This window comes from Lissotriton helveticus, chromosome 11 (genome assembly GCF_964261635.1).
Source record: "Lissotriton helveticus chromosome 11, aLisHel1.1, whole genome shotgun sequence".
NCBI lineage: Eukaryota > Metazoa > Chordata > Amphibia > Caudata > Salamandridae > Lissotriton > Lissotriton helveticus.
Genome location: NC_136072.1, coordinates 604797100 through 604821332, shown reverse-complemented (window position 1 = coordinate 604821332; position 24233 = coordinate 604797100). Strand labels below are relative to the sequence as shown.

Below are 24233 nucleotides of genomic sequence, written 5' to 3'. Positions count from 1 at the left end.
GTGTCTTACCTATACCATAGGCAGTGGGTTGCATACATGGCACACATCTGTTATTCAGCACCAAGATGCCTCAGGGTGAACGTGCGCTTTACAAATACACGTTATGTTATGTTTAAGTCAGACCATCCAAGGTTTCGCGATTTCGTGGTTTGCTGCGAAATCGGCACTTTTGTAAAAATGCCGTGATTTTTACAAAAGTGCCTGCAAAATCGCCACTTTTGTAGAAATCGCGGCATTTTTAGAAAAGCCGCTATATCCTGGGGGGTCTGATAGACCCCCCAGGATATAGCGGCACGGATTCGCAAATTTAGCAGCACAAATATGGAAATTTAGCGGCACAAATATGGAAATTTAGCGGCACAAATATGGAAATTTAGCTGCATTTTTGCGGCACTTTATTTTACTCATAATCATTCATTTTCAGCCTTAAATCAATGGAAACTGTTTTAGCTGAGTATTCCACTTTGAATAGGCAACCTGGAATATGGAATAGAGGAAGCAGCCCACAGGTGAAGGCTGTTACACCTTTGAATTGCAATTCTTCATCTGAAATCGTGAAATCCTGGAGGTCTGTTTATTGGCTCTTCCAGAGAGGACGAAAGTTGCTGTTGTCATTTGCAGTATACATTTTTGTTAGTTTGTCATTTCCTCTTAACTCACTTCAGAAGAAAAAAACTGCTACAGATAAATATTTTAGGTGAAAACCTTTAGATAGAAAATATCGTGTTTGTCTGGGTGCGCTTTGCAATCGATACCTCAATAAAAATAATGTAGGTGATAAAAAAAATTTGGGTTGAAATCTTATACTGGTTTTGAGTGGTTCTCTCTGCTCTACTCCAGCACAGGCCAGGCCGCTGCACGCAGAATAAGATCTTAGTTTCTACATCATGTTCTGCTCAACAGCGATCAGACAAGGAGTTGTGATGAAACTTTACTCTAGATCAGAGACCACACAAGCTCTACACTTTTTCATTTTGGAAATAACGTGTTTCCATACAAAGAAAGTGCTGCCAATGCACTCCCTCCCTGAAACACTACACTGCCGCGTGGGTGCCCAGCACTGCAGTGAAAGGTGGTGCTGGCAGGACTGGGGGAGCAGTGATGGAGGCATACCAGGGCCTCAGTACTGGAACAGCAAAGGCTGAGTCTGTACACCCTCCTATGGCTGTTCTGCCGCAGGCACTGCAGAGGCACCGTGGCCTGCACCACCCCTGCTGATACCCAAGTGATTGATTCGCAGAGGTCATTATTAATAGATATCCTCCATGAATGCCCACAGCTGTCTACTACTGTTTAATCCACTACAAGGTCCCTGGATAAAAAGCATGAAAGGTCTCTTCGAGACCGTTAGACTAATCCCCCTACCCAGTGGATTAACCACTAACATTGGGTCTGGAGTAGCGTGCTACTCACCGCAAAGCGCTTCCACGCCTCGTCAGGGGTGTTAAGCATTATATAAAGGCAGTTATAATACAATATGTTTGCGTGTCTCTGCTAGTATTAAAATAGAAGCTGTGTTCAGAGCCAGGACTGAAACACATCTGAAAAAGTACTCTAGTACTTAACAAGAGAACCTGGTAGAGTAAATACAGTCCCTGAGTTCACGTGGCACCGAACATAGTGAAATGGCACTCGTGACCATCAGACTGTATGCAAATCCTCTCTCGCCGAATAACTAAAATGCATAGCATATTCACCTTACAAATCACAAAACAAAAAAAAACGGAGAGGTGTGACTCCTAATAAACAAGAAAAGAGAATGAGCGTTGACGGCGATAGCTTTGCTTCTGTGAGAGAAATAAGATATGAAGCTGAATAAATCGAATGTATTAGATGGAAGTGAACGGGTTAAAAAAGCAGTGATCTATCGACGGCCTCACCGAAGCAGCGACCAGTGTGAAATACATTTAACCTGCTACCTGAGCTATAAACCCAGAAACTGCGAGAAACGACCTCTGTTCATCACAACACCATTGAAATCCCAGTGAGACTATAAGCTGTCCAATGGGCCCCTGAGATGGCAAGATTGACCAGTGCTCCTCAGCAATGCACCTGTAACCAGTGAGACTATAGACTGACCAATGGGCCCCTGAGATGGCAAGATTGACCAGTGCTCCTCAGCAATGCACCTGTAACCAGTGAGACTATAGACTGACCAATGGGCCCCTGAGATGGCAAGATTGACCAGTGCTCCTCAGCAATGCACCTGTAACCAGTGAGACTATAGACTGACCAATGGGCCCCTGAGATGGCAAGATTGACCAGTGCTCCTCAGCAATGCACCTGTAACCAGTGAGACTATAGACTGACCAATGGGCCCCTGAGATGGCAAGATTGACCAGTGCTCCTCAGCAATGCACCCGTAACCAGTGAGACTATAGACTGACAAATGGGCCCCTGAGATGGGAAGATTGACCAGTGCTCCTCAGCAATGCACGCATTTTCATCTAGACTATAGTCTGTCTAACGGGCCCCAAGATGGCAGAAATGATCCTCAAGAGCGGAAGACTGCTCAGCGAGCCTCAATATACAAGTGAGCACCAACATTGCCCCGAGAGCCTCCAGACTGCTAGACTGACCAAAAATTCAACATTTCCTTTCCAGCCATATGGCTCCAAGAGTAGCAAGCCAGCCTCAAGACTGCAAGATTGCTCAATAAGCCTCAATTCTGCAAGATTTACCAGTGAGCCTTGAGATTGCTCAGTGAGCCTTAAGACTGACCAAGACTGCATGAGTGACCAATAAACCTCAAGGTCAACCATGGAGTCTCAAGGTTGCTGGGCAAATCTCCTCAAAACTGTAATATTGTCCAAAGCCTGCGTGACTCATGATTGTCCCGCTCACATCGAGACTGCAAGATTGCTCAGTGAATCTCAATATTACAAGTTTAATAAGTGAGAGTTGCAAGTTCTCGCAAGGAGCCCTAACACTGAAAGAAACATTGCACGACTGACAATCATTCTTCTAGATTACAGAAAACCTCAACATTAGGAGATTAATAATCTAGCCTCATGACCACTAGACAAGCTAGACAACTGCACAATTGCCCACTAAGCCTCAAAATTATGAGATTAAGCAGCGAGCACCAAGGTTACACAATAAATCACAATATTGTCCAGCAATCCACAACACTGTATAATTGTTCAATGTGCAGCAAGACTGTACAAAGATAATAAATACTGCACATCACGCCTCGAGACTAGCTTCCACAGCACGTCTCACGCGTGCACAACCAGGCACCAGATCGTGAAGCAAACCATAAGTGTTTAAGATAGGCCAGAAAGCCTCAAGACCTACCAGCATATCCCATTTTCAGTGCAAACGACTCTCAATTTCCTGCGCATCTACTGTTTCCTTACACAGTTTTGGAGATTTGCATAGTGGCACATGCAACTAAAGTGACCTCAAATCACTGTCACGAGCTGCCGTAAATTATTATCTGCATTATTTTAGAAACCAATACGTTTCGACTACTTTCTTCGGGAATTTACAGCCCTTCCTTTTGCGTACTTACACTAGTGTGCAGTATGAAAAGAGAGAAAGTGCGCCTCAATAACATACCTCACGAAAATGTATACATTAAACTACTGGTATTCGAATAATAAGTAATTGACATGTCAACATTATATAACCTGAAGATGAAAAATTACGAAATATATATATTATAATTGCAACTGGTAAGAGCTCCATGCTTTCAAACCCAATCTTGCTTTTTATGTAAAATGCTCATGTGGAAATGGCAACAAATCAACCGCACTTCCTCCACTGATCGCTGGCATCTGTGCATCTGTCAAAGCCCAGGGGTGTTAACATTGCAGCACTCCGAAGATAAACATGCATTTCTTATCGACCGACATATGGCTGACCCTCTCAGTGACCAACAATGCTTGAAAAATATACTGCGTGCAGTCTATTGATGACAATAAGTGGTTTGAAAGTTGCAGGGCCTACTTTGCCTTACATCCTTCTGTCCAGGTCAATTCCTTTGGGGAGCTGGCCTACCTCATTAGTTTCAGGGCCTAATTCCCAATGCTCTTTTCCTAGCTCTTACATGTCTATACCCATCTTTTTAGTTTGGGTTCAGAGGTGCCTACTTCTGCAAATTCTACCGTACCTAGGGCAAACCCCAGCTTACCCACAGAGGTTGCCCACAGCTTTAGTAAACCCACCATGACTAATAGTATCAGGGGGCCTAAATTTCTATGTGGCTTGGGACTAGGCCACCATGCCAAGGACATTGCTGTCATGAAGGCTAACACCCAGCAGAGGCCACTGACAGCTCTCAGTGCCCAGAACCACACCTGCTGGCCTGTCTGCTGTTTTAGGGTAGGAGGCCACCCACTACACTCTGTAGTAAACACCCCTCTTCCACCCTCTGTTCTGCCAGCTGAGGAGCCACCAACTCAGGCTGGACAGTTGCCTGACTAGTCAGGCCTTTTTGTCTGTTAGGGAGGATTTCACCAGTGCCAACTTTGGAGTTCTCCCTTACTGGTATGGAATCTCCCTGACCCACTGTAACAGTTGTCCACCTTTCCTACACTGCCTCTTCCTTTTCTTTATCGGATTAGCTGCACTAACTGCAGGTTTTTCAGCCCCCCCCCGCCAGTTCCTTGGATGCGGGCTGGCACTGGACTAGTGCCTCTCTTTGGCTCATAGTGGTCATTCCCAATAATACAGTCAAGGGGGAGGTCTATATTGACTGCCACCTTTCTCAAACTAAGTGACCCAGCTATTCCTAGGGGCACTGCAACCACAGGCGTAACAGTGACCTCCCCTGGGATAGCCCTTACTCTTTTTGTTTCCCCTGGGACATACTGATTTGAGAGTAACAACCTGTCATGCACCACAGTGTGACTGGCACATATATCTCTCAGGGCAGTGGCTGGGATTCCATTCACCAGTAGGTGGTGGAGGTGTCTACTCCCCTCTGGAATCTCCAACCCACCTTTTGGGCCCATTTTCAGTTGAATGTTGGGAGGACTTCCTCATCTGAGGAACCACCCTCCAAAGCTACACTGCAAACCCCAGGAGCTACACAAGTGGCTTGGTTTTCAGGACTACGGTTCTTGGTGTTGTGTCCTGTCTTTTGACAGTTGTGACAACACATCTTGTTGGGATCTCAACTCTTACCTTGGTACCCAGTTTTAGCTTGTGAGGTGTCTTTGAGCCCCCCCTGCTGGAGAGGTTTTTGGGAGGCTACCTGGAACTCCTTATGTTTATCTTTAAGAGGCTCACTGCCTTTGCTCTAAGGAGGTCTTTTGGCCACCCCCAGTTGATGTCCTAGTCACACTTGTCTTGACCCAGTGGGCACCTTCTTGCCCAATTCTTGGGGGGAAACTGGACCTCAGTCTACCAGATACTGATGCAACTTTTCATCAATGCAATTACTTAATATGTGTTCTTTCATAAACAAATTATAAAGACCATCATAATCTTGCACTTTACATCCCGTCAACCAGTCACCTAGTGTTTTCATTGAGTAGTCTACAAAGTCCACTCAGGGCTGACTCTGGGTTTTCTAAGCCCCCCGGATCGAATTCTATACTCCTCAGCAGTGATTCTAAATCCCTAAATCAGAGTGCCCTTGGTGAGTTCATAGGACTCTGCTTCTCCCCCACTAAGGGCCAGAAGTCTGCCTCTGCATTTACCAGAGAACAAAGGTTGTTCTCTTCTTTGAGGCTGTCCTCAATGGACTTAGAAGCACCCGACCCACCTGTGTGGGATCTAGGTGCTGTGAGTTATATTCTTGGAGTCAGGGGCACAGGGACCCTGTTCTCCATAGGAAGCGGAGGGGGTGGAAGTTATCCTCATCCTCTTCACCCTCTTCCCCATCTTAAAGGTCTTTGCCTTGCTCAGAGGGGTGGTCCTTAGCATATCCTGCCATAAGTTCCTGGAGCTTTTGTTTGGAGGGATTGTACCCCATCGTTATGTTTTTAAGTTTACATAGAGGCCGTAACTCTCTAAATTCTAAGTGGAGATAAGGGGTGCAGTCGAGCTCCGCAACCATATTCTCTATGTCATTAGTTATATTTTCACTAATAGCTGGATTCTTGATACAAGACATTCTACAAAATGTTTCTAACCCTCTTACCCCTAACTATAGTGAGTTTTTATTTTTCTAGGATTCTAAAGGACACTTAATAAAAAGCCCTAACAAGACTTTTAGTAATTTGTCAATTCAAAAAATTCAGAATTCTAAAGACAATTTAAGAGTTCTGTCGTGTGATCAGGTGTTGGCCACGTCAGTCCGAGAAATGCAAAGTTGTAGACCCCACCACTGATCCACAATGTAGGAAGCTGACTCTGTATATACTATACCAAAGTAAGGTATAGTGTGCACAGAGTCCAGAAGAACCCCAAAGATAGGCAGAGGTAGACAATACCTTACTCTCTATTTGTGGTAGTGTGGGCGAGCAGTAATGCTTTATCAGAGGGGCGGGTACGCGTTTATTGATACACACTTGGTCAAGACATGATGTCACACACTCAAAGACTTAACTCAGACCAATTTTGTTTGTGTAAACATAATATTTAGTCATGTTTTATTTTCTAGAACCAGGCCAGGCCTGGTACAGGAAAGTATAATGACACTTTGCAAGAATAATGCAGGTAAATACAGTTTAAATACAGTTGAATGTAATTGGATTGGTTACAGGTAAGTGTAGTTTATGAATTTAAAGAGGTTTTGCAATTGTTTTCCTGTTCACGGTTTTGATGACACGTCATCACAAAGCAGTGCTCTGATTCATTGGTTGCTGATGAAGGTACGCTGTGTAAGGTTGACCTTTACCAGAGCTGCACTATGATTGTTTGTTGTTCTCTAGCCTGTTTGCTGTGATTTTGAATTGGCTTTTGAGTTTGTTTTAAGCAAAAATATTTGGAACGTAGTTAGTAAAGACTATGGTTTTTGTCGTAAGTAGGGAGGGTCAGAAATTACCTTCAGAAGGAATGCCAGCCTACGAGATGATGAAAGAGATTTGCTACTATACATATACCTGGATTTTAGATTGGAATAAATATATTACACATAATGAAGTTTTACAATTGCCAGTGGAGGGTACCTTTAATGTTTAAAAAGTTAGATTTCAAGACACATACCATGTATCACAAGAAGCCGATACCTAGACCTACAAAGTTTGAGGCTTTCAATACTTGGGATTGCATGGCGATAGAGTAGGAGAGGAAGAAAAAAATTAAGAGCTCATTTCAACATTGACATTCCCTGCTATAATTAATCAGAATGATGAGAAGACAAATGAGGAGGATAAATCTATAAATGAGCCTTTGAGTTCTAGACCTCCTCCCTACACTTCAAGTTCAGCAGCGACAATTGAGACCAGTTCAGGGCCTTATGCAGGTCCTGGAGGAGATGGGGGTACAGTTGTGCAGAGCTATACTACTGCTGCAGGGGTACTGAGTGCACCGACAGCGATAGAGATGGCGAGATGGCTGCTGTGCCTAGAACTAGTGGAGATACACACTTGAGTGTACAGACTCAAGATGCTGCACCTGTAACAACAGTTGTGGTTGAATAAGTTCCTAAACAAATTAATATTGTCATTTTGAAGATTGACTTTGGTGAAATGCTGCAGCGAAATGTTGATTTAAATAGACTTTTGGCTCACAATGCCAATGAAATGAGATATTTGATTAAAGAAGCAGCCAGAAGTGCAAATGAAGCACATGATAAATTAGAAGAGTTAGCCGATGAATTAGAGGGCGGCATCAGCAAGATGAAGAATTTGAATTGAAATTACAAAATGGATTTAACTCATGATTAAATTAAAGAGATAGGTTTAATTACATTGAGAACCCATGTTGATGATTTAATTGAGAAAACAAGAGACTGGTAGTGATTTGAAGAAATATTGAGAAAGATGGGAGAAAGGGACAGCAAATAAAGAGAGAATGAAAGGAACTGAAGGTAGGGCGAGAAGTGTCACAAGTGATACAGAGTTTGGGACTAGAGCAAATTTAAAGTTTCCTCTGAGAGACATGGATGGAGAGAATTTGTGCATGTGCCATGGACTCGAGCTGATTTGTATGCATTTACTAATAACTATCCAAAATTGAGAGGGGATCTAGGAAAACAGTATGAAGAAATATATAAATGAACACATATTTCCCAGATGTTGTGGGCTGATTTGAGTACACTGTTTGAGATTGTGGTTTAGAGTGACTTGTGGGGTGAATGTAAGGCTGTTGTTGGATGGTCTACATAAGAACCACCAAGGACTACTCGTAGCGCTGCTCCTTCTGAATTGGTAGCTACCAAATACAAGAATGTGACTGAGCATTTGAAAAAGCGACTATCTGAGAATGATATAAGTTGGAATAAAAGTTTGAGAACTTCCAAGAGCCAAAAGGGTCGAAGACCCTGAAAGGGATGGGACTAGTGGATTCATGTCTGCTTTCGTAAAGCTGCCAAGGTAGTCTTGGCTGCTCCTAGGCAATTACACATTATAAAGCAATATGATTTTGTTTGGTGCTTTACCTCTTGGGCACACAGCCCAATAATACAAAGACTAGAAAGGAAAATGGAGATCCGCAAAGAGGCTTGGAAGAAATTAACTTGGGCCGCTGAAACACATGATGCGGTCCTCTTCTGGAAAACAATTAACTATACATTTTTTAATGAGAATGCTGCACTAAAAATCGATACCATAGTCCCTCTGGAGGACTGGATATCGCATTTTGAGAGCATTTTTAATCCTGATGCTGTGAAAGTAAATAAGCATAATAATGGCAGTATTATTTTAGTGGAACCCGTAGAATCGCCGTCTATAACTCCAGAGGAAATCACATTTGCCTTACAAAGTAGTGCCAATGGGAAAGCTGCTGGCCCGGATGGGGTCCCAATTGATGTTTTTAAACATATTAATTTTTGCATCCCTATTTTATTAAAAGTTTTTACTGCTACATTAGGGGAAGTATTGCCTGCATCCTGGGTAGAAAGCGTTATTGTACCAATTTTTTAAGAAGGAGGGAAGGCCAATTGCTACCGCCCCATATCCCTTCTGGGTGCTACTTCCAAACTAATGGAGAGAATAATGTTGGGGAGGTTAGAAAAATGGGCGAACAAAAATAACATCTTAACTGAGGCCCAGTATGGATTCAGAAGGGGCATTGGGACAGTGGAACAATGTGTGAACCTGGAGCTATTGATAGGCAAATATACCTTAGCGAAGGAAGGGCTTTTACACCTCTGTTTTGTCGATCTCACTAACGCCTTCAATCTTGTTAATAATGCCAAACTATGGCAGACCTTGAGGGCGCTAGGGGCTCCCGATGACATAATTGTTTATTTATCCCAGATGTACACCCTTTTAACCTCCAGAGTTCGATTTGACCCACCTGGTGAATGCACCCCAGATTTTAAAGTAACGCGAGGTATCCGACAAGGATGCGTATTGGCTCCTTTTTTATTTTCGCTATACATTAATAATGTAGATGCCTTTTTACAAAATCAAATTGCAGATGCACCAAAAGTCGGGGTGCTTCTGACCCGTGTACTTTTATATGCAGACGATGCTGCCCTGATATCAAGGACAGCAAATGGTCTGCAAAAACTAATTGATAATTTTGCACTGTATATGTCTAAAAAGACCTACAGATAAACTTTAAAAAAACTTTTGTTATGACTTATGGGAGTATTAGGTCTAAGAACAGACAACATTATGTGGGAGGGGTAATTATAAACAGAGTTGCAACCTTCTCTTACCTGGGTTTTGCTGTTTAATAGGAATGGTACCTGGAACCCTTATATAGAATTGTGTAACTTGAAATTTTTAAGAACTATTGAGGGGATTTTTAGATTTGCTACGAAAATAGGTAATAAACCTATACGGGAAATCCTAGCTTTATATCAAAGTAAGAGTGTCACAGGAGTTTGCTATGGGGCCGCAGTATGGGGGAGACCTAACATCACCTCCCTTCAAATACAAGAAAATAAATTCCTGAAAAGGCTGTTGGCAGTGCCTAGCTCTACCATGAATTACATAGTAGCTCATAGAGAATTATTTGTTCCTTTCCGATCTAATAAATAGGCAAGCTCTCACCTTTTGGCAAAGAATATGGTGCAAAGGCGAGACCAAATTCACCAAGTATTTAATTATGGACTGTATAGCTCTTGACTACAGCAAACAAATTCCATGGTTGGAGCATATTTATAACCTTTTAAAATTTTGCAAGATAGATACTGATAGAAAGGACTGTGTAGCTATCCAGGATTTTAGTAAAAGAGATCTAAAGTTAAGATACATGAATACTATGGAATGCGTAAGGGAGGTCGAAGTTAGTCAAATGCATAGCGTTATTTCTTACTGTAAAACTATACCTGTAAGGGGTCCACAAATGTACTTAATACAGATCAGAAATATACAACACAGATTCTATCTAACACGACTTAGATTAGGCACGCTCCACTACTTAACATCCTTCCCCAAAAGGGAAAAGTGGTGCCATAAACTCCCGAATTGCCCATGTGATGGTAAAACACCCCAATCCACAATGCATTTTAATTCTCTTTTGTAATTTTTATACGGACATACGAAAATCAATTTTAAAACCTCAGTTTTTATCTATCATGCTTTTCCACTACAAACATGCTTTTAACTTTATATGTGGCTTGGGCAATGGAAAAGTTTTTAATGCTGTTATCCTGTTTATACAATTGGCAATAAAGGAGAAGAAAGGCCTATGCACTCCTGGATGCTCTGCAATATGAAAACCCCGATGATTAAATGTAACCTGTTATATACCCTGTTTTTAAAAAAAAATGTATGTCCCATAGCACCATGCACTTTATCTATCTGTATGAAACAGGTTATTTTGTTTTCATCCTGTCAAGATTCCGCACTTTGCACTTCAACATTTATCTGATATATTAGCCTTTAGCATTTTAGGTAACCATTGGTCTTTTTGTTTTATTCACTATATAAAAGTGTACTATGTTGTGTTATATTGATGCTCATGAAATATGTTTTTAGCTTTTTATTGTCTAAATTTGAGAATTAACTGCAGCTTGTATTTGCTCCCCTCAGATTAGCATGCTTTTATGGTGATATCATCTCACTGAATAAAGTTGTTTTGACTTGGTGGTAAAACTAAAAACTAAAGTGGAAGTTATGGGGTATTCTAGAATTGTCTTCCATGCTGTTAGAATATAAATGTTAAGGGTATGATTTGAGGGCAATTTGATCTAACATGTTTGAAAACTTCAAGCAATCCACATCCTGCCAACATTGTGTACAAGTGTGTCGGTAGAATTCATACAGTTTAGAGGGCTATAACTGCTAATCGAGTATTCCCTTGAACTGTGCCTCCCTACCTGCTATGCAGTGAAATAATATTTGAGTATATTTCATAGTGTTTTCCCTTGATCTTCTCCGCGTTTTTTCTGATTGCTCTGAGGGGCCAGTTGGTGCTGGCTCATTTTGAGCTATGAGTCTCTATCGGGCATTGCAAAGTCTGGGAAGGCCAGGTCTCCTGTTGATCTGGAAGACCTTATATGCTTGTGAGATAGTCTTGCTCTCCTACATGTCATATACATTTTAATTACCATAAAATAATTATTTTCTCACTGGAATCTGGAGTGCTAGATATAGGCATAGTTCCATGGCAATATATTTATTTGGTAGCATTAATTCTACCCAGCCAAGAAATTGACTAGCTATGACAGAGTATGTGAGTTGATGATAGTTACATTTGAAAAAATCTTTTTACCTGCACCCCCAGGAATTTTAATAATCTGTATGTTCATTTAAATTGTGTCTTTGTTGACAACACAGGCACCTTAGCTTGGGGGAGGATTAAGGTTTAGGCTGTCAGATTCTGCTGAGTTCGCTTTGAATCCATCTACCCTTTCGAATTCACTAAGAGTTTGTTGCATTTTGGTACCCGGACAGCCCATGAGGTCACTGTGAGCAGGATGCCATCTGTCAATAATGTGATCTTGTGTTTCAGCTGCCCTATCCTCTTGTACGGCCTTATTCGTGGGGCATATGGTTCAATGCTAAGGGCAAAGAGAGGGGGCACTCCTGCCCCTTTGTCGGTTTCATGGGTCCACTCTGGGTATGTCTGAACTTCGGTGCCGCTCCTTCTTGCCCACCTTGTAATTCAAGGAGGATAGCAGGTCCTCCTAAGAACACATGGGAATGGGAATTTGGCAAAATGCACATCAATGCATAGTACCCTCTTTTGGACCTGGTATGGATTTGTCTCATGTGTTCAAGTCCTAAAGAGTGTAAACAAACAGCATTAAAATGTAATCTCCTGGCCAGAACCATCTAGTATACTGTGTATGATATGCATTTTAAAGTTGGTTAGTACTCTGCAGCTACTTGTGAACACAAATGGTTCACCTGTAACATATAATGTAAAGTATTACTCTATGGTCTAACTGCTCTGAGTATATTGATACATGCATGTAGAATCTAATCCTTCTACTACCATCTAATACAATTCACAATAAGTTCAGAAAGCCAGATCAAATATGTGTTTCAAATGCTTTAGAAGGAATGAGAGATTGTCCCGCCACAGAATTACTTTATTCCAATTGAGTCAACCACAAAATAAAACCGACTTTTCCAGGGAACTCCCCCTATCTGCCATTGATGCTCCTCTGTCTCACCCACATTGAAATCCGAGGAAGGCAAAAAACACTGCAAAGAACAGATCAGGAAAGGGGGGTCGGGAAAATGCGAGTCACTGTGTAGCACTCCCCCTTCAAATTTGTACAGATTTACTTTATGCATTCAATTTCTGCAGAGTGGAAACAAACAACATTACTTGTATTCGCCTGAACTGCACTATGTACCATACTGTGTATGATATACATTTTAGAGTTGAATAGCACTCTGCAGCTACGTGTGTTTGTGAATATAAATGATTCACCTGCAGTTAGGATATTACGGTTACACATGATTCTCTCACATTGTGAGTTACTTTCCCTTCTTATACTAGTGTATTAAATAGCTCATCTCGCTTGTGAAAGTTTTATAAAAGTTTACAGGGTAGCCTCTAGGATCTGGGGCTTTATGTATTTTGAGAAATCTGATCGCTAGCTTAATATCTTCTTTGGAGATTGGAGTTCCCTCTTGGATGCGGGGTCCCGCAGGGGTCTGCTCTCAGCCCCACACTCTTTAACGTGTATGTCCGCCCCTGGCCACGCTAGCTCGAGAACGTAAGATCAAATTAATATCGTACGCGGATGACACGCAATTCATTTTCACCTTTTCCAACGACACTGTGGTGGACCGAGCCAAATTTCAAGCAGACATCCTGGCCATCTCAAGCTGGCTGTCTAAGAACTCTCTCCAATTGAATTCATCTAAAACCGAGATTCTTTTAATCAGCGACACACAGAAATGGGACGAGCATTGGTGGCCTCCCACACTGGGACCGTCTCCTATTCCTAAGAAGGAAGTTAAAAACCTGGGTGTGATTTTAGACAACTCACTTGCCCTAGAGTCCCATGCAAAAAGAGTGGCAGGCACTTGCTATGGCCGCCTACGTACCCTTAAGCCCATCCTTGGCTTCTTTGAGCCTACCACCCGTCATATTGTAGTCCAGGCCCTGGTCTTAATTCATCTAGACTACTGCAACGCTCTTATGCTTGGCTCTAACTTGGCAGTGATAAATAGGCTACAAAGAGCCCAGAACGCCGCTGCCCGCATCCTGTTCGCACTCCCTAAACACTGTCATACATCCCTGCTTCTCCTTTGTCTGCACACGCTGCCTGTGAAACAGCGCATTCAATTCAAAATCCTCTGCTTAACACACAAAATTTTGTATCGCGTTGGCCCCCAAACCCTGCAAGGACTCTGCACCTTTTATGCTCATACGCGCGCCCTCCGCTCGGCGGACCTTTTCCTTGCCCGTACCATCAAGATCCGGAGGAGCAGAGTCGGAGGACGCTGATTTATGTATCTGGCCCCGAAACTCTGGAACTCGATCCCCTTAAGAGCACGGGCCACCACCAACCACATGCTCTTTCGAAAACAAATCAAAACTTGGTTATTCTCCTCCATCTAAGACATTCGCACTGACTCTGATGTTTTGCCATCTGGCATGTCTGCAAGCGCTGGGACGCCCCGGTGCTGGGGTAGCCATGCGCTATACAAGACATTTTATGTAGTTTCACACTAGTTTTCCACTGTGTTACCCAATTGTGTTCACTACATGTGGTCAGCTTGATCAAACTTTAATTTAATACCAGCGCCCACCCAACCCTAGAATTGCCTGCCAATTCCCCCTTTATGTATATGTGTATATATTTTTTTTCTTTTGGTTTTCCTTCTTGTGCTATATGTACTTGATACAGGATTGTATCCCACTGTATAATTTTTCACCTTATTTTGCCAAATCAATTATATTTATTAAATCATTGTCCGGCTGGACAAGTTTTTATTATAGCACATTGTTGTCTATAATTCATTAATTGCCCTGCATGTATTTTGCTTTAGTTAAGGACCTTTGTTGCCTAGTATAACTGTTACCCCTGGTCCTTGATTACCTAGTGGGTCCCCTTGTTGCTTTAAATGGCTTGTATCTTCTGGCAGATTCATTTGAAAATCTTTCAACAATGTTTCTTCTTATTTTCCTGTTTCATCGCCATGTTTTTCCGCAGAATGAAGTCCCTGAGGGGACTGTGGTTCCACTTCAACACTATTTCTATGGGAGCATCTTTTGAGAAGGTTAGTGGATGTATTTATCTGTCTGTGATGGCTGCCATGAGAATATTGCTTACTAGGATATAGTTGATTCACGAGTATGTTCTGTGTGTGTGTGAGAAAAATGTATACTCATCTTGATTAGAATGTTGTTCTCTCCAGGGAACCTCCAAGCCCAAGTCTCATACCATTGCTTTTAATTTTTGGGAATTCTTGCTGCTAACAGTTATGTGATCTGCTTCTATTTTCCTATGAGACAGTTTTTAAATTCCATGTTACAATTATATATCCCACTGAAATATCCCCTTGTGCATTAAAAAGGAGTTGAGAAAGTTTAGCCTTTGTTCAGGGTCCATACTGTTGCCAATGTGACTCATTTCAAAATCTTTATTTCGGTTCCTTTAAACCATAAAAGATGCATAAAACACAAACAATTTTGAATACAGATACGAATAGCCCAGTAAAAACCTATGCGAGCAATTCTACATAAGAAATATAATGGAAAGGGGCCTGTATATCTCTTGCGCCCTTTTGTTAAAACATAAATACAAATATAAATATGTTAAAAAGGCATCGACAGTTAAAAAGAGGAACACTCATGGTTTTGGGCCTAGATTCTGCAACCATTAGGATGGGCTCCAATATTATTAAAATATAAGACAATTAATAGCTTTATACTACCTAATACACGGTGCAATGCAATTCCCTGTGTCTTTTCATTATAGACATCTGTAATATTTGGAAAGTTTCAGGAAAACATGGACAATACACTATAGCTTTAGTCCTGCTTTAGCTCTTAAAAAGCTAACAGCTGACAAGAATCTACTAACACCAAAAACAATAACTTGTGCAGTTTCGGTCTTTAGGATTCTTTCTGCCTCTTTGCATGATCTTATTCCTAGATTTAAACCGGTTTAATCCATTTTTTTTATGGCCTTAGCATATGCAGGACAAAAGAAAAGAATGTGCAAGTCATTTTCTTCGACTGTATCTGAACATAAAGTACACAAATCAGCAACATTTTCAGTATGTTTACTGGCCCAATTTGCTACAATTGTGTTACTATTCATTACGCCATATCTGGATTTCATGTATACCGTTTTAGCAAGTTGAGGGCGTACTTCGTCCAGGAAAGGCTTAAAATGTGCCATATTCTTGAACAAAAGGAACCTTGTCGTTAACGCCCCACTTGCTGAATCATGTAGCACACTACTTTGGATATAGGCCCAAAAGGTGGATTTTAACAGTTTCTTAGAGGCTTGAGACAATGAAGATGGATCGTCCCAAAACGGTGATAAGCCGATCTTTCTCAACCATAAACAAACGTCCCTAAGCCATGTAATACTTTTGTTCTGATCCAGTTCCATAATTTCCTCTATGCCAGCCTTATAATCTAATAATTCCGGTGTTGACCATAGTCTTACCCATAATGTAAGAGGTCTTAACATTGCATAGTGATCAGTCCGTTTTACATTCAGGTCCAAAGTGATTGGTGTTAGTGGTCTGCGTACAGGAAGACTTAAAAGTGCTCTGTAAAATTTGGTTCCCCCACCTCAAAATTCTTTTTTGCAGACGGGTCCCCATATTTCAGTCCCATATAATGCTGCAGATTGGGCTTTGCATTTGAACACCTCCAACTTTTGACCATTCAAAACTATATTTTCCTGAAATGTTTTGTGAGGTTTTATGGCCATGTATTTGGTTTTACTAATATATCAAGGCCTTTAGTATTACAATATGTATAGAACGAATCTATTAAGCATTGTAGTCCCTTGGGTGTTTTTGATATTAGTATGGTGTCGTCCGCGAATAAAAGTGCTGGCACCAGTTCGCCCCTTAGTTTTGGTGCATCATTTTTACAGCCATTCGAAAAGTTTGGGATATCGTTGAGGTACGATGAGAATAATGTGGGTGCCAGTACACATCCTTGGGGAACGCCCCGTTTTATGGGGATTGGTGCTGTTAGTTCGCCCCTTGGACCCCCTCTAACCTTTGCATAGTTATTTTCCTTTAACCTAATTATCTGTTCAAATAGGTTAGCTGGCACCCCTTGAGATCTCAGTGTATCCCATAACAAAGCCCGAGGGACAGGATCAAACGCAGCCTTTAAATCTACAAAGGTAACGTAGAGATGTCCCTTTCATAGATTTACATATTTCCAGCACAAACAAGAAAATCTAAAGACCTGGTCTATTGTGCTGATTTTAAGTCTAACACCTGCCTGAAATTTAGAGAGTACAGAGTTATCCTCCATCCATATATTTATGTGATTTAAAATATGCCTTGCAAAAACTTTCTGTAAAATATCTATTAAACTGATTGGGCGATAATTTACTTGGTCGTAGCGATTTCCCTTTTTAAAAATTGTAGAAATTTCTGCCCCTTTCCAAGTTTCTGGAATTGCTGCGCCCGATACTATGGCGTTGCATAAATAGTTAATATAGGGGCCCCGGACACTGATGTCATGCTTAAATAAATCTCCTGGGATTTTATCAGGTCTTTCCCTGGTTTAACTGCACTAATCGCCAATATTGTTTCTTCTAGGTCAAAAACTAGTTTGTCATCATTTGGACTCAGTATCAAGCCATCATTAAATAGGGCCATACCCTTACCTGGTGCTGCATACAGCCTTGAGAAATGGTCAACCCAGGTGGCTGCATCAAGGTAAATGTCTTTGGCTTCCTTCCCCGTTTTGTTCCCTTTGGCTAAAAGCCTCCAAAAGCCCAGTTGGTCCTTATTTTTAGCTGCAGTAAGCAAATCAGACCAGTTATCATCATCCCATGTTTTTTTCGCTTTCTCATTTACTGTGTAGTTACCCTGACACCATAAAGTATCTGCCAACTTTGTCGGTGTTACAGTTAGTGCTTTTAAAACCCGTGGATCTGTACAACAAAAACAGTGTTACCCTCTTGTGTTTCATGTTGCCAGTGGTGCAAACATTCAGTAGATCTAAGCAGGAGTGGGGTAAGATAATGAAAACCAAATTAAAGCTCTGGCAGGAGTGATCACTTAACAGCTTTTCTTTGTGCCGAAAGGTAAACAATTCCCATGGATTTTGTAAGCAACAAGGTGTAGTCCAAGAGGGAGCTGGAGCTACCTGTGTACCAAGTGAATTGCGTCGGATGATCAGTGCACTGATGCCATTCATGTTAAGTGGACACTCAGGGCCCGATCCACAAAGGCCTCCGCTCTAGTGGTGGAGGCCCCGCAGTCATGGTGTGGAGGTCCGCACTCATGGCACAATGAGTAACTGCAGTGCTGAGGTCCTGCTGCGACTCTGGGGCCTCCGCCACGAGCAGGGGCGGCTCCTCCGCTATGGCAGAGGAGCGTCGAGCGTCAAGCAGTGAGAAACATAAAATGAAAATAACTTAAAGGTATTGTCATTTTATGTATGGTGTCCTGCTGCTTTGAGGCGGGCGGGCGGGTAGGCTCTCTGAGCAGGACAGGGAAAGAATGGTTTGCCCACTCCTAAAGTGCTCAATGACTGTTTGATCGGCCCTCTCGGCCGCCCAAAACAGTCATTGACACTTCCTTGTTCTCCAAGCAGGCTGCATTACAGCCTGCATGGAGAACAGGACCAGCCCCTGGATGAGCGGTGCTACGACCAGTCACAACGCTGCATTGCAGCATTGTGATTGGCTTAGGGGAGGGAACCTTGCTGCTTAGGGGAAGGAGCCTGGTGCCTGGTTCCTGTTCCTGTCGGAGGCAGCAGAGCAGGAGCAGAGAAGACACAGCACCCGGCTCTGAGGTATGTTTTTTAAATGGCTTTTTATTTCTGATTCCCCCGCCACGTCACACCCACCCCCACAAATCCCCCGCCCGTGCCTGTCCCGCCACTCGCTGCCCACGAGTGCAGAGGCTCTTTGTGAATCTGATCCTAGGTCCCTTTTGTCATGCACTGGGTGAGCATCATGTGCTCGTTTACACTTCTATACAGATACGAATGTACTAATGCATCAACCTTATAAAAAGACTAATTTGGACTATTTACATGAAAGTTGCCCGGAGAGTTTCATACATTGTATGTAATTTGTTACTCATAAAGTCACTTTGCAGCCCACATATATCCTTACTTGAATATTATTAAGTTTGCCCTATTTAAAATAACAATATATCTTTAAAATACTAGTAATATTAGTTTGATTTTATTGGTACAGAAATAAAACACTCAAAAATTAAAAAAACATATTCAATACGGAAAATCAGCGAGCACAAATTAGTACCAAAACAAAAGAAAGGCCCCGTAACATGCAAAAGAGAGTACACAGTATAAATCAAAAAAAGAAAAACAAATATTAATGAATTTGGGTTATTTTCCTCAATTGATCTCTGAAGAAGACCCAGAAGATGAATTCAGCTTATACATGCCTGCACTATATAACACTTTTGATATATCATAAAATAACAAGTATAGCAAATGTGTTCCACCCATTTGCTCCCTCAAGTTATTTTGCATTTGATAACCCATTTTTTGGACCTACTGGGAGCGAGTCTCACCATACGAGTCTCCCTCACAGTGAATTTACAGTAAATGGGCTGACAGTGGTAATCACCAGTGCCCTCTCTTCAGATAAGGTCACTACTGCGCAGCTAGAGTAAGAGTCTCTGGACTGGTAATACATTAGTTTGTGAGCACATGTGTGCACACATGTGTGTGGGCTGTGCAGGTTAAGACTACCATCGTGGGCAACCTGGCATCTGTGCACAAGTAGCCCATCGCAAAGAGGACTGTTCAGGAATAGGTATTGACCTTAGGTAGGCATTATAATGTAAGTGCGCATTCATAGTGTAGATCTGTAAGGCTTACTGAAGGTCTGTGGTGCTTACACTGTTTTACACGTCATATGTGAATCTACCTTAAAGTACAGTTTCACCCCTCTTAGACCTACGGAACCTTCAAGGTACCAATCTAGAGGTAATCCTGGACCCAGAGTGTAGATTAATAGTTCCTCACATCATATCTACACTCCGTATGACATGTTAAGCTTTGTCTATTTCCCTGGCTCAGCTGAGATTCAGAATCTAGACCTTCATCACCCCTACTAGGCCACATCATTTACTCTGCTCTCTAGGAGGAGGAACAGAGGCCTCCCCACACAGTAGGGGAATCAACAGTGCTGACCCAGTTCCTGAGAAAGAAAAGGGTGGGGAGGAAATTTGCATCTGTTATTTAGCTTGTCACACTGCACCTGGGCTGGGGCACAGCCCACAGAAAGTAAGCCAGACCTCTGGAGACAACAAAAGAGGGGCACACCTTTGATGTTTTGAGGGGAAGGGCCAGGTAGTTGTGCAAGGGGTGGACCTTAGGCTCTCAGGGAAGCTCTTTCCACAGAAAAGTTGAAGTCACCATTTGGATTGTCCCAGAATGCTGTGCAGAAATGCTGGGGCAGTGGTGGAGTGATGATTGTAGCACCCTAGGATTTACCAGGGATGCCTGGTTTCTACAAATTTCCACCCCACCTAAAACCCCTTCACAAGGGAGAGGCAGTGGGCGGGACCAAGCAGGGAATGAAGCGCATGGTCCTTTGCCATCCTCCCTTACAATTCCCCCAGGAAGAGAGAAGGACCAGGGGCTGGGTGTAATGTTCCTTTTTCCCCTTGTGGTTAGGGAGCATATGTGGTACCACTCCCCCATGCACAGTTTTACCCCCAGGCCCTCCATCTCCCCAGAGGCTGGTGCAGAAGTAAAGGGTCCCAAGGACTCCATCCCCTGAGACCCAAGTGAGAGTATGGCTGAGTTCATTGCCCGTCCTCAAGCCTCCATCTGTGGGCGCAGGGCACACCAGTCTCTCATCTCATCTCATGTCTGTAGGGTGAGAGCAGAAGAGAAAATGTACCAGCACGTGCACTCAGGATGCAGGCTGGGCCTATTGGGGATTTGGGCTCCCCCAGCACTTAACAAAGGATACATGTTTGTGGTTGCCCTGGGTAGGCCCAGGGCACTTGTAAAACAAATTGAGACAACGCGACAGGAAGCTGCCTTACCAGCTCCTGAAGCTGCTCATCAGTTATTCCTGCCTCAGGTGGCGAGGAGTGTCCCATAATCCCCTGCAAGAGAATTAAAATATGCATATTTTCATGGTGGCCCCAGGCTGAGCAGGGGCACTAACAGCACATTTGCAATGTGCTGTGGGGAATTGCATGGAATACAGTAGCCTTCCTCAGAACGGTGCTTAAAGAAACTAATCCTGCTTCTCCCAGAAGAATTACTCCCTGACCACAGGAGAGGTTTGCTTTGATTTTGACACTCCTGGGGCTGGAGCTTTTGTTTTTTGGCTAAAATTGAAAGACAGACTCTGAGGCACATATTTTAAATTACAATGCTTTAATGCAAATGTTGATGGTGGTAATGCAATGTTTTTTTTACTTTAGTTAATCCTCTTGAATATGGATAGTGCTCCTATTGATTTTGATGGTGTAACAAGGTTGAATATGGCATTTGGTTACTTTTACAAATGTGGTGGCAACTTGACAAAGCCAACAGGCTTGCCTTGTTTCTAAAAACACCCCTTTACATTGTGATTTTGCATTTAGCATAGGCGGGGGTATTATTGTACTCTGTACTCTAAGGGTTCAGAAGCCGCTTTGGGTATAACGTGATTAGAGGGTGTCACCAAAGGTACTTTGACCTACCTAAAGGTGTGTATTTATAAATTATTGCATAGCATGGTTTGATTGAAAATCTTTGTTCATTTATAAATATATACTCATAAAAGAATAAACATTGTGAAAGTGCAATGTTCAAGTTAAAACAATGTGAATCATAAAAATATAAAAACATCTAGTTAAGATCAGCAAAATAAATAAAGGTAAGATTTCATCGCATAACACTGGGAATCACTTTAACCCTTAGGATGAGAGACCAAGTTATATTGTAAGAATACATCACTGAGTTCCAGTACAAGGCGCTTTTCAAAAAAGAACAAAAGACCAAACCGCAATAGATACAGCATGATCACTTAATAATTATAAAAAAAAAAAGGCCGGCCTAAATTGAAAAAAACCTTGACTTGAGAATGGGCAGTAGGTATCGCCTTTAAAGGGATACCCGCAGAATAATACCAAGTGCTCTAAGTCTAGGGCAAACTGCCAGCACAAAGACAAATTTTGTTGGAACTCAGCTCATATTGCTCTGGGGGAAAGCAGAGGTTGGATTGGATTGTACCTAGATAGAACTTTTTAAGAAGCAATCTCGTCCAGGGGTTTCTAATGGAGGAGAGGTAGGGTTCAGGACCAACAATGTTTTTTTTTTTTAAATATAAGGGCTCTCAGATTTGGTTTCTCCAGGGTCATGGTCTCTCCGATCTCTCTGACACACTTTAACATTTAAAAACAGCTCCTTGACTAACTTCCTATCTCCTTTATTTAGCAGCTGAGGGCAAGAGAACAGGTCTGGTTGGCCCAAAGATATGGCACCACTTCTGATGTTGTTTAATATGGGATTTTGTGCCCATGCTCACACCAAAGACAGTCTTTGAACATATCCCTATTGAACGCAGTATGTTCACCGCTCCGCACTGCTACCCACTAAAGCAACAGGGAAAATTTGGCTAAGTCTTCAGCTTAGTCAAGGTAAATTTCATTGTGCATAAAAAAGCCCTAACTATTAGGACCCAGGCCCAACACTGTCCTACAATACCCCTAAATGGCAGCGTCATATGGCAACACTTGTAAACATTTCATTCTATAAATTTGTAGCAATGGAAGGATAAGTTTACTGCCCACCATTGACGCACAAACAACTGTTAGCGAGGCTGGGTACCCAGCTGTTCAGTGGGTCAAAAGTAACCCCTAGATACGGAAACGTGGCCACCCTTGAGATGACCTTCCGTTTGATGGAAATAGGTCTGGTTTTGAAGGTCTGTTTCCCGCAAGCCACATAGTGTGATTTTGTGGTGTAAACATCAAGGTCTAAATCATCCATGAAATTAACAAACAGATCAACCAGACCCTTTCAACCATTTGAGGTGCGGGAGAGTAGCACTGCATCATCTGCATACAAGAGGGAAGGTACAAGGATGGATTTCACTCTGGGCATGTCCTTCCCATTGACTACCAGAAAAGAGTTCAAACCGTTAATATATAGTAGGAATAGAATAGGTGCCAGGACACAGCCCTGCCTGAAATTAATCTGTGAATTCCCCTCCCATGCCATATCTGACTAATGCGTTAACATCTGTATGAAGGACATGTAAAAAGTCAATCAATGGCTGAGGTATCCCAAGACCAGCTAGGATGTTCCATAGCTTTAATCGATTGACCTGGTCAAAGGAGCTACTCAGCTCCATGAATGCTAGATATATATAGCACCCTTCTTAGCAGCCACATATTACCCAATTATTAGATTTACACTATTCCATGGTCCCCCTGCCTTCTCTAAACCCATATTGGGCTGAACAAAAAATATTGTTTGATTGTACCCAGTCCTCAATGCGTTGTAAAATAATGCGACCCACTGTTTTAAAAGCTGAATCTAATCAAGAGATTAGACTGTAGCAACCCGCGTCCTGCCTACTGCCTTACCTGCAGTTTTCCAGGATTTAGGAATTTGGCTTGAAGTGGCAGCATTTAAGGCGTTGATTATTTTTAAAGTGTGCCACCCATTGTTAAGGGGTGATGTTCATGCCTATGTCATTGGCCCACGCAGAATAAGACTGTTTTCCATTGTCTAACTGCCAGAAGCCCCCAGCATCCCCGCAGTTACAAGTATTAACTAACTGCTCCCACATTTCCTCTTTAAGGGCGACTTTTCTATTCATAATAGCTCTCTTGTAAGCTGCTCTTGCGGCCGTAACGGGCTGCTGGTTTCTTAGCCTGGCATTGAGACCTTCCCGGAAATGCTTGAAGGCCTCCCTGCATTTTTTATAGAACCAGGCAGTCTTCAGAGTTCTACAGGGTCCAGATTGATCAAGCATAATGGTTCTAATACAATGATTTAAGGACTGAAAGGCTCTAGTATAAGGGCAGGTGGAGCCTCAAGGGATAGCAGGGGACACATAATCAGACACATTTTTGAATCAACTAAAACTTTAAGCAAAGTGGGGATTGATATGTTACGCCACCTAACCCTCTGGCCCTGATCTTTTAGGGTCAAGCCGGTTAGTCCTAGGATGGAGTCTGGACAGCTGCTAACTGTTATTGTCATCCCTACCTCAATGGGGTAGGGTCACTGTAACAAGTTTCGTATACCTTCACAAAGTTACAGATCGAGCCTCCTCAAAATGAACACATAATCTATGGTTGACCCTGTGCCGCATCCTACAAATGTGGGTCGTGGTTAAAAAGATTCCTTTATACATCCATCATGTTGCAAAGACTGCCTGCCCAAGAGCATTGTTCAGCTCCCTCCCTCTGATGTCAGATGTCATTGAGCAAAATAGAATTTCTCCGAACAGAAAATGATCAGAGGCGATAGGGTTTAAGCCCAATTTGACATTAAAATCACCTCCCAACAACACATTAAATCAGTTGAAATTGGAAAAAGACCTCGACTCAAGGAGTGATAATACTAAAAACAAGGTCTCAATCTGGCACCTTGAGTCACAAACTAGTTTATAAAAG

General features: G+C 42.3%; 1 long non-coding RNA gene across 1 annotated transcript in view; it reads left to right on the top strand.

The window, feature by feature from the left end:
- The window catches only part of LOC144791683 (uncharacterized), a 206121-nt gene that overhangs the window by 19079 nt on the left and 162809 nt on the right, over positions 1-24233 (top strand). Inside the window, exon 2 of the long non-coding RNA XR_013602447.1 lies at positions 14630-14696. This is a non-coding gene — a long non-coding RNA (uncharacterized LOC144791683). The remainder of the gene's footprint in view (positions 1-14629; positions 14697-24233) is intronic.